Below are 12,921 nucleotides of genomic sequence, written 5' to 3'. Positions count from 1 at the left end.
CCTCTTCTCTTCTCTTCTCTTCTCTCTCTCTCTCTCTCTCTCTCTCTCTCTCTCTCTCTCTCTCTCTCCCCCCCCTCTCTCCCCCCTCTCTCTCTTTCCCTCCTGATATCAACCAGCAAGTTTCCAGGGAGGTTCTGAAGTATTCCTAGTCCAGTTTCAATCACTATAATTCTAGCTCTTTCCTTTCCAGGGTTTTCCTAGTATCTTTATTTCTGGAAACTTTCAGTACTGCTGTTTGGTATTCTGGGTAAAAAGCTCTGTATTTGTTTCACTTTTACTTTCAGGTATTGCAAATCCTTCTGTCTGGCTTTAACATTTTTTTAAGTTCTTGTGCACATAGGATTCACTGATGGTTCCTGCCCCCACTATACTGTTAATTTTGCTATTCTTTATTAATATAAAAGATGGCTACTTACTTGAAATAACGGTGGTAATAATGCAAGAGATGATTCTAGCTCTTGGGTAAGAAAAATGAATAACAGCAATTCAACAAGGAATAGGTAGGGGAAATTAGAGATACTCCATGATAAAGTACCTGTGGTAATTAATCTTGACTGTGAAATTGACTAAATTTAGAATCAACTATGAGATAAGACTTCTGATTGTGCCTGAAAAGACACTTCCAGAGATGTTTAATTGAGGTAGGATAGCTCACTCTGTGGAGAATACTGTTTCACAGGGACAGGGTCCTGGACTGAATGAGAAGAAGAAAGAGTGAGCATTCAGCAATTCATTTCTCTCTGATTCTTGATGGTGAGCAAACAGAAAACAGGAAGCAGTCCTGAACTACAAAGGTTCAAGGCCATCCCACTGAGCCACTTCTAGCAAAACCCCACTTCCTAAAGATTCTACACTCCTTCCAAACAATACCACCACCTGGAAACCAATACTGAAACACATAGGCTGACCAAAACCACTTCACATTCAAACCACAGCCTTCTGCCACTGGTCCCTATGGACTCATAGTCCTCTCATGCTAATACATTTAATCCAACATCCTAGTACCTATAGACAACAAATGCAAAATTGATCAAAATTCCAAATGTCAAAGTCTTTTCTGAGGTTCAGTGAAATGACTTAAGTGAGTTCCTGTAACAGTGGTTCTTGCCATTCCTAATGCTGCAACCCTTTAGTACAAATCCTCATGCTGAAGTGATCCCCTCCAAGCATAAAATGATTTTCTTTTTTTTTTTTTTTTTTTTGGTTTTTTGAGACAGGGTTTCTCTGTATAGCCCTGGCTGTCCTGGAACTCACTTTGTAGACCAGGCTGGCCTCGAACTCAGAAATCCACTTGCCTCTGCCTCCCGAGTGCTGGGATTAAAGGCGTGCGCCACCACGCCCGGCCAAAATGATTTTCATTGCTACCTCATAGCTGCAATTTTGCTACTGTGGTGAATTGTAATGTAAAAGGTTTTGGATATATAGGTTTGCCAGGGGGATCATGAGCCACAGGTTGAGAACTACTGACCTGTAATATCAAAAAAAAAATTAGTTACATGGTTCCAATATACAAGAATACAGAGTCAACATTCTATGATAGTTAGTGTTGTTAGTTTTGACAAAATATAGAAGCATCTGGCAGATGGGCCTCTGTTCATACCCAAGAGGGATTGTCTCAGTTGGGTTAACTGGTGGCTGATAACTGAGATGACTCCTAAATGTGGGTGGTACCATTTTTTGGACTACACCCTGAACTAAATAAAAAGAGGATAAGGATCTGAGAACTGTGCAAGCCTTTTACGATCTCTGTTTCTTAACTATGGATAAAATGTGACCAGCTATCTCAAGCTCATGGTACTGTATCTTCCTGGCAACGATGACTGCAACCTGGAAACTATGAGTTGAAATAAAACTTTTCTTCCTTAAGTTACTTTTTTCTGTATTTTAATCCCAGCAACAGAAAAAACAAACAAAACAAAGATTCAGACTCATTCCAAAGGGGAATAATGAGGGATTGCCAATGAAGAATTAAACAAAAGCTAAAACAATTCACACTACAGCAATCACTAAGTCTTACAACTTCATTTTGGGCTTGTGATGAAGTTATCTGGGCTCCAAAGTGTTTCATATTCCTGCCTTCTTAGTGCCACTATCTCTACCACACAGACTCTCTCTCTTGAGCTGGCTTCGCCCCATGTACAAAGTGTTCTTTGGAGAATATGCCATGGTTCTGGCATCTCCAATGCAGCTTAGAATTTACCTTCCCAACTCTATGCTGTGTCTTTAATGGCCTCATTAAAAGGATTGTGTCCTTGCTAAGCATTACATGGCTTTCTGAAACCAGAGTATAAAATACCATGACCACTCGATCTTGCATCTTTCATGTTTGAAAAAATTTGCATACTGTTTGGCATTATCACCTGTCGATAAAAACACTATATCTAATGAGCTTAGGGAGGATTAGAAGATGGGACATCCAACAGAGAGAGATAATTCTGGGAAATAGGTGCAGGAGATTTTTCCCTGAATGCTAAAGGGGACAGTCTCATGAAGCTGAGGAGAGGTAACCAATCACATGGCATGACTTATACTAGAATAAACTGATAATAAAATTATGAACTAGTCAGGGAACATACAAAAGCTTTTGTCCTAGGCAGTTATTCAGAAATAATTTGGTCTCGGGGTCATTATTTCAGGGAACAAAGAGGCCAGGTAGAAAGCTCATTTCAAATGGTGCCCAATGTGGGGCACAGAATCCAGGCTTACAGCCTGAGAAGTCCAGGGTGGAAGGTGGTTTGCTATCTGGTGCCAAACGGGAAAGGCCTAGTTTGGCTGTTATACAACAAGGCCAGCAGCTGGATGCCAGATACTTTAATCAGGTCTGTGAACAGTTAGCTCAGCAATCAAGTGCCAGAGCTGTGCATCAGTATTTTGGGCAAGTCCAGGCACTCACAGAGGCTATAGACTGCAGTTTGTTGGGCCAGTCACTGCAGATGCCACTAAGAAGCTGGCAAATGACTCACAGTATGGCATGACTTACTCTCCTTGTCTGGTCGTCACTTGCAGGAGGTTTAGCCCTGTAAGTCTTGTCCTTCATGGCAAATAATGGCTGCAGGCAACAGAAGCCAGATCCAAAATAAAAGCCTCAGACTTTTGAACTGATAAGTTATTAAAATTATAAACAATTAAAGAAAAAAGAAATTGGGTATAAATAATCATACAAAAGAGTTTTAAATCAGTAAAATGAAGACCTTAGAGAAAAATTAAAGATATGAGAACTATAAAGATGAGAGGAACACTGACCCAGACCTTTTGGACTATACATAATGTAGTTTTAAAAGACTTAAGGATAGAAACATAAGAGAAAGAGATAAATGATCTAATTGGAAATGAGAACTACCAATTATGATTACTATTGCATTGGTAATCATTTTAATCCTGATAACCATGATGAAGTCTTATGCCTTCTAAAGGAAAGGACTTTGGAGAAACAATAAAAAGAGAAAAATGAAAAATGGAGTCAAAAATTAGAAGAAAAATTATATAAATCTATACAGTAAATTAATACAGTGGCTGTTTTTAATTTATCCTAGCCAATTCTCTAATAACAACACAGAGAAATCAAGATTTATTTAATCAAGCATTACCTCAATGCCTGGGCAGTTGTTGATTTATTCTAATCCTCTAAGATAATCTGCCTATATCCTGGTCAAAAGCCCCATAATATTTGCATTGAGGACTTCCCGTGCTCCAAATGAACTCTCATGATGTCTTCTCTCTTGCTTCCTGGCTGAATCTTCTTATTCTTTTCTCTCTCTCCCCCTTCCCTGTACGGTGAATTACCCATTCTTCTCTCTTCTGCCCAGCTATTGGATGACCACATTTCATTGACAATCCAGAGAATAAATGGAAAGAATTGTTTACACAAACATAAAACAGAAGATTCCTGCCATAAGCATTATAATTCCATGTTTAGATTGAAACAAGATATGAAGGCAGAGAAATCAACATTTGAATAACACAAGGATAATCTTTACACAGTGAAGAAAAAAATATGCCTACAATTTATAAATAAGAAGAAAGAAGTTACTGAGATGATAGAGATATAAAGAGAAAAATAAAAAGGTGAAAATTGGAGACAAACCTTAAAAAGAAAATTAGAATATATAGACTATATATATAATTAAAGAAGATACTGAGATTGAGACAGAGGAGGAAGGTCATAACCTATAGCACCACCTTATAAAAAGATTACAAAAAGGCAGTCTATATCTGCTTTTTAAAAACTAAACTGATTTTCCCATTCTTAGTAAGGGAATTAGAAGGAGATGAGAGAAATCCAAAGGGTTATCAAGAACTCAAATGGCAATGCATAGAGACACACGATTTAAAAAGATTTAAGGAAGCAATAATGTCCTATGACTTACATTAACCATTTGTCAAAACAGATTCTTAATACTTGGGCCATGTAAAATTGTATGGTCCCAAAAGATTGGAGGGATTTGATACAGCCATCTTAGAGTTTGACCCTCAATTACAATTGCTAATATGTTGGAAAGATGAGACTTCAGTCACGGAGCTATGAAATAGGACTAGAGGCATTGTCAAGTTACTAGGTGAAGTTACAAGGTGAAAGTCTATATTCTGAATTGAGAGCATAGATTGCCCTTGATGATGCTGTCCTAAAACAATGTTTGATGATAGTTTAAATGTTTGGGACAAGGTTGAACAACAGGAATGAGCCAAGTCATTTACAAAAATAACACGTGGTTCAAATGAATCGTTCACTGGTTTTTTACAGAAGTTGACTACATCCCTAAATAGAGCTCTGGATGTTAAAAGTTATTTTGCATTCAACATTAGCCTTTCCCAAAGCTAAATATTCAATTACAATTTCTCTACCCATATCTGTACCTCTCTATCAATGGATTAAAACTACTGAAAACATAGAGTTTAATGCTCATAGCTCAATTTTGGTTGTGAAAACAATTACAAGAGATACAAATCACAAAATATCCATTGTGATGGCTGTGAAAAATCAGGTCATTCCCTTAAGGACTGTAGACAAATAGTTCCTAAGGATAAAATATTCTATAATAATAATAATTCATGAAGAAAATTTCCTCTAAAATGCAGATGTGGAAGTAACAGATAAAAGCTTCATTGAATGAGATCATCTGAGGACTGTACATAAGGAATTTCTAGAAAAAGAAATGTTTTTCCTAGAGAAAATGCAAAAAGAAGGCCAAGCCTTCTGGAATATTCAGAAGACATGGCAAAGGCCAACACTGAACTAATGAATGTAGATCAACAAGTAACAGACAAGGTAACTCCTTGGCAGAAAATACCCTAAGATGCACAAATATCAAATTCAAATAGGTCATTTCAGGTCAACAGTGGGAAAAATCACTCACAGAACAATTAAACAACACTGCTCTGGGTATAAATGTTAATAACCCAGATATCAAAGCCAGGGCAGCTTCAATGGATAAAACAGAGATTCTAAATATACCAAGAAAACCCCAGATATTTTGGCAAACTTCTATAAAAGATAAGAGACCAAAATTAAAATTACAAAAGTCTTAATGGATATAGGAGAAAATATAACAGTTTTACAAAATTCATGGACTCCAACTTGGCCACTTCAAAAGGTATTTATACAGTACCTAGGAAATGTCTCAAATAAAACAAAATCTAAAATGTATTGAATACATAGGACCAAGGGTCAAATTAAAAAATTAAATCCTGAATATAGACAACCATAAGAAAGAAAACTAATAAGTTTAAATCAAGAAGAAGGAAAAAACAGGTAAAATGGACACTGATTCCCTCTACGTGGAAAGGACTCTGAAATTAGCTGAGACATGAAAGTGTCTCAGTCAGAACATCAGCTATGCATAGCCAATAAATCTTGTTGGTTACAGAATCATCAAAGACTTATCATGCTATCCTTTCAAATTGGATAAGTAAAGACTTATATTAAAGTTTGGTTATACAATCCAAACTAACTTATCAATAAAGATGCCTTACCTGATCAAACAAAAAGCAAAAAGTCATCTTTAATTGAATTGTGCACACCACATATTTCCCATATATGATATTGTAAAAATTTATGTTACTTCTGAGAGTTTATATGTTTACAGAGCAAAAGAACTAGACACCACAGAAGATAAGAATCCCAGGTGATCCTTTCTCAGACTAACTCAATACCTTTTTCTCAGAAATCTGTATCTGGGACTGTTTCAAATCAGCCAATAGCTGGGCAGAAGAGAGAAAAGAGTGGGTCATCCACCAACCAGGGGCAGGTGAGAGAGAGAAGAGTAAGAAGATTCAGCCAGGAAGGAAGAGAGAAGACATTATGAGAGTTCATTTAGAGCATGGAAAGTCCTAAATACAAATATTATGGGGCTTTTGACCAGGAAATAGGCAGAGTAGCTTAGAGGATTATATCTTCTAGCATCAAAACCTTTTCCAGCCAGGACTTCATTTTAGCCCTGAACTTTCTCAACATGCAGAGACTGGACAGCAAATGCTATACTAGCATATAGACTGACTAATATCCCATTTTAGGGGGCCCCTGAAAGGAAACTGATACCCCAAGTCAGCAGTAAGAAATTTTAAGAGACTGATAACTCCATTCCCAAGAGGTGAAAAAGATGGGCATTGGTCACTCAATGGATGATGGATGTTTGTCCATGTTTAAGGGAAGTGGTTACAATTTGTTATGGTCTTGATCAAGGAGAAAGCAAAGTTAGGAATGTTAGATTCAGGGATTTCTGTTTCTCTTTCTTTTTCTTTCCTCTATCCTTCTTTCTCTCCCACCTAGGGTTAGATTGGAGAGGAAAAAGAAGGGATGAGAAGAAAAACGGGGGATATAGAAGCAATAAAGAAATAATAGTAGTGAAGGGTAGATTATTGAATCTACTCTTAAACTCAGAACAACTGTTAGGCAAAAATCTTATATTGGTAATACATTATTGTGTATTGATATAAAATTTAGGTTAAATTTGGTTACATTGCTATAAATATTTGTATATTGACAATATTAAAGCCATTTTGGTGATAACATACTCTTTTTAAGGTATTATACTTATGTAATTCTTTAAAATGCAATATTAAGTTCTAGTCCTTTTAAAAAGCTTCAATTACAAGCTGTTTAGGATAATTTTAAATGAAAGTTAATAGTCAGACAATCAAACTCATGGTCATGTTAGATACACGAGTTAATTACAGAAATATGTTTCCAGGGTTGACAAAATGTAAATAGCTAAAAACAAGCAACATTTTGCTATTTGGATATACAGTAGATAGATAGATAGATAGATAGATAGATAGATAGATAGATAGATAGATAGATAGATAGATAGGTAGATAGATAGATAGATAGATAGATAGATACATACATACATACATACATACATACATACATACATACATGCATACGTAGATGATAGGTGGATCGATAGTCTCCAAAAACGTCAGAGATGTACAGAATATGACATTTTAAAGATGTTTCAATAATAAAAGGCCTTTTGACAATGAGAGTGAGATAATGGCAGCACACCCATTCTACTTCAAAGATGATAGGCATCAAAGAACCTCCTATGGAGTTTGCTTTATATGTTGAAAGCTAGCCACTGGACAAGAAACTGCCCAACTGCAGATAGAATATTTTAAAAACTGACAAGCAAGACACAGGGAAGTCAACTGCCAACTTTGCAAGGACAAGGTAGACAAGTTCTTCATATGTCCTGATTCACAAAAGCTCTGTTAGATATTCTGGGCCAGAATGCTGAAGGAAATAGGGGAAGTATCCAGGCAGCCAGATTTCCCTGTCATTTCTATAGTTTTGGAGTCTGCATGCCTGCATTTCCTGAATACTCAGGTAATATTTATTCCTTTTTAAATCTCTGATATGAGAGAAGACTAAAAATAGTTTCATAAATAATCTTAAGTTGTTTTGAATTTTGTTGTTGTTATTTAGAATTTAAGAATATGTTTTTAAGTGTTCCTTCCAGTTAGCGCCAGCACCAGGCCACCTTGCGCCTAAACTCGGCAGACAGTCCCACCATCCCCAGAGGACTCTCCACCCCGTCCCCAGGTGCTCTAGCACACCCAGGATCTTAGGTTCACTGGTGAGTGGAACACAACATCTGTTCCAACAGAACCGGGGATGCCTGGGGCCAGCTGGAGCAGAGACACAAAAACTCTGACTGAGCAGTGGCTCGGGTTCCTTCTGGTTGGTGCTGGTCTACCTTGGTTTCCAACTCAGTGGACAGCCCCACAGTCCCCAGAGGAGGTACCACTTCCAGGATCCCAGGATCCCAAGATCCCAGAAGCTTTGTCACACCAGGATCTCAGGGTCTCAGAGGAAGCTTGACTGCCAAGAACTCTGACATAACCAGAATCTCAGCATCACAGGATCCCAGAATCACAGGATCACAAAGAAAGCTGGACTCTGAGAAGTTCTGACTCAACTGGGATTACAGGAAGGACAGGCTCCAATCAGATATATCAAGGGCTGGGAGCACTTGAGATAATCAGATGGCGGGAGGCAAGCATAAGAACAGAAGCAACAGAAACCAAAGTTACTTGGCATCATCAGAACACAACTCTCCCATCATAGCAAGTCCTGGATACAACATCACACCAGAAAAGCAAGATATGGATTTAAGGTCACTTCTCATGATGAGGATGAAGATGGAGGACAATAAGAAGGACATAAATAACTCCCTTAAAGAAATACAGGAGAATACATCTGAACAAGTGAAAGAATTGAACAAAACCATCCAGGATCTAAAAATGGAAGTATAAACAATAAAGAAATCACAAAGGGAGACCACTCTGAAAATAAAAAACCTAGGAAAAAGTCAGGAGCCATAGATGCAAGCATAACAAACAGAATACAAGAGATAGAAGGGAGAATGTCAGGTGCAGAAGATACCATAGAAAACATTGACACAACAATCAAAGAAAATGTGAAATGCAAAAAGATCTTAACCCAAAACATCCAGGAAATCCAGGACACAATGAGAAGTCCAAACCTAAGGATAATAGGTATAGACAAGAAGGGAGATTTCCAATTTAAAGGGCCAGTAAATATCTTCCAAAAAATTATAGAAGAAAACTTTCGCAACCTAAAGAAAGAGATGCCCATGAACATACAAGAAGCCTACAGAACTCCAAATAGTTTAGACCAGAAAAGTAATTCCTCCTGTCACATAATAATCAAAACACCAAATGCACAAAACAAAGAGAGAATGTTAAAGGCAGTAAGGGGCGAGGTCATTGGTGCTGGTGTCTTCCCCACACGCATAGTGAACTAAGGGCATCATGATTTAGAGATGGGGGCTCGTGTGACCCATGCCTTCAGGAACTCCAATGTGGTGAAGTGAGCAGAGTGGGAGATGAGCAAGAAGAAGCACTCGATGGCACCCAAGCACCCTTCCACCTATGGCCTCCTGCAGGAGCACCTGAGTCAGTATCCAGAAATCAAAGAAGCTTTTTCTAGAAAGGATAACAAGCTTCTGTCATTGCTAAGAGATATATATGTCAAGTCCAAAGATCCGGTGCCTTCCTTGCCAGTAAAAGTTGAACCACAACAAGAACCAAAGGAATTAAGGCTGCCGATAGGAGATCACTTTGATAAGAATATCATGAACTAGCAGCCTTATTTATAATAGCCAGAAGCTAGAAAGAACCCAGATGTCCCTCAACAGAAGAATGGATACAGAATATGTGGTACATTTACACAATGGAGTACTATTCAGTTATTTAAAACAATGAATTCATGAAATTCTTAGGCAAATGGCTGGATCTGGAAGATATCATTCTGAGTGAGGTAACCCAATCACAAAAGAACACACATGATATGCACTCACTGATAAGTGGATATTAGCCTAGAAACAGAATACCTAAGATATAATTTGTAAAACACATGAAACTCAAGAAGAAGGAAGACCAAAGTGTGGATACTTCATTCCTTCTTAGAATGGGGAACAAAATGCCTATTAAAGGAGTTACAGAGACAAAGTTTGGAGCAGAGCCTGAAGGAATGACCATTCAGTGACTGCCCCACTTGGGGATCTACCCCATAAACAACCACCAAACCCAGACACGAGGCAGATACCAACAAGAGCTGGCTGACAGGAGCCTGATATAGCTGTCGCCTGCGAGGCTCTTCCAGTGCCTGGTAAATACAGAAGTGGATGCTCACAGTCAGCCATTGGACGGAGCACAAGGTCCCCAATGAAGGAGCCAGAGAGATACCCAGGGAGCTGAAGGGGACTGAAGCCCCCATAGAGGGAATATCAAACTAACCAGAGCTCCCATATGTACCCCCAGAGCTCCTTGGAACTATACCACCTATCAAAGAAAACATATGGTGAAACTTGTGGTTCTAGCTATATTTGTAGCAAAGGATGTCCTAGTCAGTAATCAATGGGAGGAGAGGCCCTTGGTCCTGTGAAGGCTCTATGCTCCAGTATAGGGGAATGCCAGGACCAGGAATAGGAGTGGATGGGTTGGGGAACAGGGAAAGGGAGCAGAGTGTAAGAGATTTTTGAAGAGGAAACTAGGAGAGAGGATAACATTTGAAATGTAAATAAAGAAAATATCTAATAAAAAAATGAAGAAATAAAAGTATATCATGGACATTCCCAAAGGCAAGATTACTGTTGTAGAGGCATTGACCCTTCTCAATAACCATAAACTCTCTCCAGAAACATGGACTGCTGAGAAAATTGCCCAAGTATACCATTTGAAACTGCAGGATGTAAATTCCCTTCTCAAATATTTTGTTACTTTTGAAATCAAAATCTTACCTCCAGAAGACAGGAAAACAATACAATCAAAATTAAGAAAATCACAAAACAACTTCCTATGTGTGCTCCCAATTTCTGTGCCCTTATTTTTCATATATTATATTATACAAGTTACTGTGAGTTAAGGGGCCATAACGTTGAAAGCTCTTTGGCCTCTTCAGGATTGTTCATATAATTTTTTAAATTTTATATATGTGTATTTCCTGGGTGTATGTTAGCAGTATTGATCATGTGGCCTAAATGAGTCAATATTAAATTTCACTTTCCAGTTTAGGTTTGTTTTTTCTTTGTAGTAGACACTGAAAGCAAGAGTCCTCCTGACTCTTATAAAACTGGCATTGTGTTGGAAACAGATAATCAGCAGGGAGACACTGACTGTTTTTCCCAAGTGAAGAAAGAGAAGAAACTGAGTGAAAGGAAAGACAAATATATATTATGACTCTAGAGATGAAAAATCCATGAGGGTTTTTTAATGTTTTTAATTGGTTTTAAATATGAAATAATTTTGTAGAAGAATTAGTGGTATCTGACATGCTAGCTGTCTCTCTTTTGACAAATAGAAATAGGTAACTTGAAAAGCTTTCTAAGAGAGGGGCAATACTTAAGACTATTTGAACAAATAACTTCTTTAATTTAGAAATGAGAGAAATATGAATGAACAGCTAAAATAAGAGAATCCAATTTGATAACCAAACATTTATACCTGTTTTCATTCCAGGAGAAAAAATAACCAGTAGAAGTATAGCATAAATCCCTGAAGGGACCTAGAAAGTTACTGACTCATTCACTTAAACTCTGGAACATGGCACATTCCATTAATAGAATCATAAATGACGTGAGATGAGTTTGGCTCATTCTGACATGTTATACCTGTGGGTTATTGCCCATATTGTTTGATCTCTCTGAAATTGAAATTTCTATAAAAGTATACCTGCCTTATATAAATTCCAGGACAACAGTGAAGATAAATGACACAAGACCAGGCAAATAGAAAGTCTTATAGTTAAAATGGGTGTCTACAGAACACACAATGGAGTTATCTGTAGTTTGTGATGCAAGGAAGACGGAATTTAGGTTCTTGAAATCCTAGTAGTGTTTTGACTTATTCTGGAAAATGAAATACATTTCAAGAGGACAGAATGGAGTTGGGGGAACTGGGATCATCCATATTCTTTCACAGGAACAGACATCCTTGCCTCGAGATTCCTCGGGAAAGGATGTAGAAGATGAGAAGAATCCAGCACGGTGATGGAGGGAGGCAGATGGAGTCAGAAGAAATAGCAGAGATGGGAGATGACTGGAAAGATTGTCAGCTTCTTCAGATCTAGTTCCATGAATAAACTACACCTTATTTGTGATTCAATACAGAAGTTTAAGAGAACATGCTAATTCAAATCATTGCTGACTATATTGAAAAGTGCAGTCAAAAACATCCTCCATTAATTCAAAATGAATATGTGAATCAGTAGTACTGACTCACATTTCCTGGCGGGGCTGGCAGATGTAAATATGGTTTCTTATTTAGTATCACACAATAAAATCCTTCCATTTTGCACATTAAAAAAAAGCAGTAAGTAAAAAATGTCAAGTAATATATAAAGGCAGACCTATCAGAATTACACCTGACTTCTCCCCCAGAGACTATGAAAGCCAGAAGATCCTGAGCAGATGTCATACAGACCCTAAGAGAACACAAATGCCAGCCCAGGCTACTATACTGAGCAAAACATTCAATTACCATAGATGGAGAAACCAAGGTATTCCATAACAAAACCAAATTTATACAATATCTTTCTACAAATCCAACCCTTCAAAGGATAATAAAGGGAAAACTCCAATGCAAGGAAGGAAACTACACCCTAGAAAAGGCAAGAAAGTAATCTTTCAACAAACCTAAATCAAGATAGCCACACGAACAAAACTCCAACTCTAACAAGAAAAATAACAGGAAGCAACAATGACTTTTCCTTAATAACTCCTAATATCAATGGACTCAATATCCCAATAAAAAGACATAGACTAGACCAGCACCGGCGTAGCTAGGGCACAGGGTCAGCTGACACTCGCCAGCTACCCACAACACCCACCACAGGATCTTAAGACTTCTGGTGAGTGGAACACAGCTTCTGCTCCAATCCAATTGCGCGCGGGACCTGAG

General features: G+C 37.9%; 1 protein-coding gene and 1 pseudogene across 9 annotated transcripts in view; one reads left to right on the top strand and one right to left on the bottom strand.

Moving 5' to 3' along the window:
* LOC110285079 (protocadherin alpha-4) overlaps window positions 1-12,921 on the bottom strand; it is a 225,915-nt gene that overhangs the window by 99,746 nt on the left and 113,248 nt on the right. The gene's annotated exons all lie outside the window — the stretch shown is intronic.
* Window positions 9,285-12,012, top strand: LOC110285080 (annotated as a pseudogene).

The sequence above is a fragment of the Mus caroli genome, chromosome 18 (genome assembly GCF_900094665.2).
Source record: "Mus caroli chromosome 18, CAROLI_EIJ_v1.1, whole genome shotgun sequence".
Lineage (NCBI taxonomy): Eukaryota > Metazoa > Chordata > Mammalia > Rodentia > Muridae > Mus > Mus caroli.
Note: the sequence above shows the minus strand (reverse complement) of the source record. Positions and strands in the feature narration are given on the sequence as shown.